The sequence below is a fragment of the Aptenodytes forsteri genome, unplaced genomic scaffold (genome assembly GCF_000699145.1).
Source record: "Aptenodytes forsteri isolate BGI_AS27 unplaced genomic scaffold, ASM69914v1 Scaffold191, whole genome shotgun sequence".
NCBI classification, from domain to species: domain Eukaryota; kingdom Metazoa; phylum Chordata; class Aves; order Sphenisciformes; family Spheniscidae; genus Aptenodytes; species Aptenodytes forsteri.
In genome coordinates, this window is record NW_008794630.1 from 828,567 (window position 1) to 831,302 (window position 2,736).

Below are 2,736 nucleotides of genomic sequence, written 5' to 3' on the forward strand. Positions count from 1 at the left end.
GATGAGGAAAAATTTCTTTACTGAAAGAGTGGTGAAACATTGGAAGAGGCTGCCCAGGGAAGTGGTGGAGTCCCCATCCCTGGAAGTATTTAAAAGATGAGTAGATGAGGCACTTAGGGACATGGTTTAGTGGACATGGTGGTGTTGGGTTGACGGTTGGACTCGATGATCTTAGAGGTCTTTTCCAACCTCAATGATTCTATGATTCTATGATCATGGTTGGGGTGACGGCATCTTCCGGAGATAGAGAGTTGTAGCCCAACAGAGCTGAAAATTCACTGGGAATTTTTCAATGAACTTGCAGTCACATTGGATCAGGCCTCCAGAAGAGTGAGACAGAAATACACTGGATTTCATCCTGACCCAACCCTACCAATCAAACAGGCTCATGGTGACTAAATTTGCCCACAGGCCATTTTCAAAGAAGATGCTTCAACTACCTGTTGAGCAAAGCAATCTCCATCATCCCTCCATCCATCCATCCATCCACCCCAGCCAGAATTTTGGTTAGGTCCAATACCCATCGGTAATCATTTTACACAACAGTCTGGTGAGGAGGAATATGGCTCTCCAAGTTTTCACAATATTTTTCTCTTAAGTTATAGCATTTGCAGGTGAAACAAAATTTTGAGGTAAGAAAAGTTAAAGTTAACAACATTCCCTATTTCCCCTTCCTTTTTTTTTTCTATTTTTTAGTTTGGGGCATTTTTTGTTGTTCATTTCTATAATCTCGAAACACTTTATCCCATTTTTAACTTTCTCCCATCTATAAATATATTCCACAAAATACGCAGATGGGAAAGTTCCTGGTTTAATGTGTGAAAAGTTAGCCTTCGCAGCCCTGATCCACGTCGCTAATAATCACAAACCCCGAATTCACAGGATGCTGCTGAATTCAAGACACCTCCACTAAAGTGGGATTTTTCAGGGGCTGCTCTCACCTGCTTAACTGCAAACAGAGCTGCTGGCGGATAGCCCTGCAATTTATAGAAAAATAAGCAAACAGCCCTGACGGGACATATGCAAAAGCTGATCCATGAGCTCATTTTAATGCCGAGGCTGTCCCCTCCACCGGGTGCTCTTCGCGTAGCCATGCCGCCTTTGCTTTTCCATGTCAGGGCATTCTTCAGGCAGCCTTTGACTCGCTATAACAAGACTGATACCTACGGATTTATTCTTTCAAAATACCGACAGACCCAGGGAACAACATCCCGGCTTGTTTATTCAGTGAGACATCCCACCTCTAACTGTACTTTTGGTGACCGTATCACACATCTGTGCAATGATACTGCCGAGATACAAGAAAACAGCAATGAGAAACCCAAACAGAAAAATTCCTTGGACCTAAGTTCCCAGAATCAGTGTGGGATCTGACCTTTAGGTGGAGTAGAAATTATATCTTCTGCCCTTACAAAATTTGACAGGTACATGTAAATAAACTCATAGATAAACTCAGGTCAGCTGCGCTGTCACAGAAAGTTTGATTTCGGGCTTCCTCCATCAGACTTTTAGGAAATGGGCAAATATTGAGATGTTGTTTGGAGTCATTGTATTTTCCTGTCTTTACAGAAAACTGGCCTTTTAAAACAAACAAAGAAGAGATGGATTCTCTCTTCTCGTGCCTGGCTTTACCAGCACTAACAAGCAGGCTATCACAACAGGCCAAGCTCTTTACGATCCCACCGGGTGTTATTTGTACCTTGGGAACAGGAACTTCAGTCCCTACAGCTCAAGAATATAAAATTATCCTGGGAACAGAAATATGGACCAAACAAGTGGAAGTTTTCAACAGACCCTGAGCAAATTGTCTGGGGCAGAAAAGTTTCCATCCCTAATTCCCTGTCTCTGCACAGCCTTGGCCAGCTGTGGGGCTCCGTGGCTACACATTGCCACACGGACCTCGAGGCGTCCCCGAGCCAGCCCTGACATAGGTGCTAATATTGGTGAAGATAGAGCAGAAGGAACTCCAACAAGCAGTGGCCCTTTGGACAAGGATCTGCGGTCCTTGAGCATCCTGCTCTATGTCATTACCACCCCGGGTACCTGAGCCGGCCAAATGAGAGATGATATGTGCTCTTTGGAGCTGCACTCTCCCCTCCGAGCACTGTGGAGGTGCACCTCCCCATGGCAATGGAGACATGGGATTTGGGGCATGAGCTGGGACAGCGGGAGGATGGCTACAACCAGGCCAGGCTAGAGGGATGAGGGATGCCCCGGTAACCAGCTGGTTTGAGGGACTGCTTCCACCTCTCACCCAGGGTCTTGCATCTGCCCGCGGAGCACCTCGAGCCCCTCGGGTCTGCGGTTTGTGCTGAGCCCCACAGCTGGCCAGCCAGCTGAAATGGTGCCAGGCCCTGGGCGATGCACCCCGCTGGGCCAGTTTGGCTGGGCTGGGGCTGCCGGCTGACCACGCTCCCCGGCCAAACACCCGCTCCTGCCTGCAGCCAGGGCAAAGAGGGCCAGCGCCTACTCCCACCACCGCACCACGAGCGTGCGAAGCCCTTCGTGCACCGCAGCGCAGCATCTTAAGGGCTACCATCCCCTTCCATGCTCAGCCTGGGGCTGGGGGTGCAGGGCAGGCAGTCCCCCGGTCCCCCCCCCCGGGACCTGACGGGGCGGACGGGGTGCTGTAATGCTTTCGCCCGGCTGGGTAATGGCATTAGAGCCAAATCGTGCTTTGCCGGGGGATGGAAAGGGGTCCATGCTCAGCTGGGGGTGCAGGGCAGGCGGCAGGCA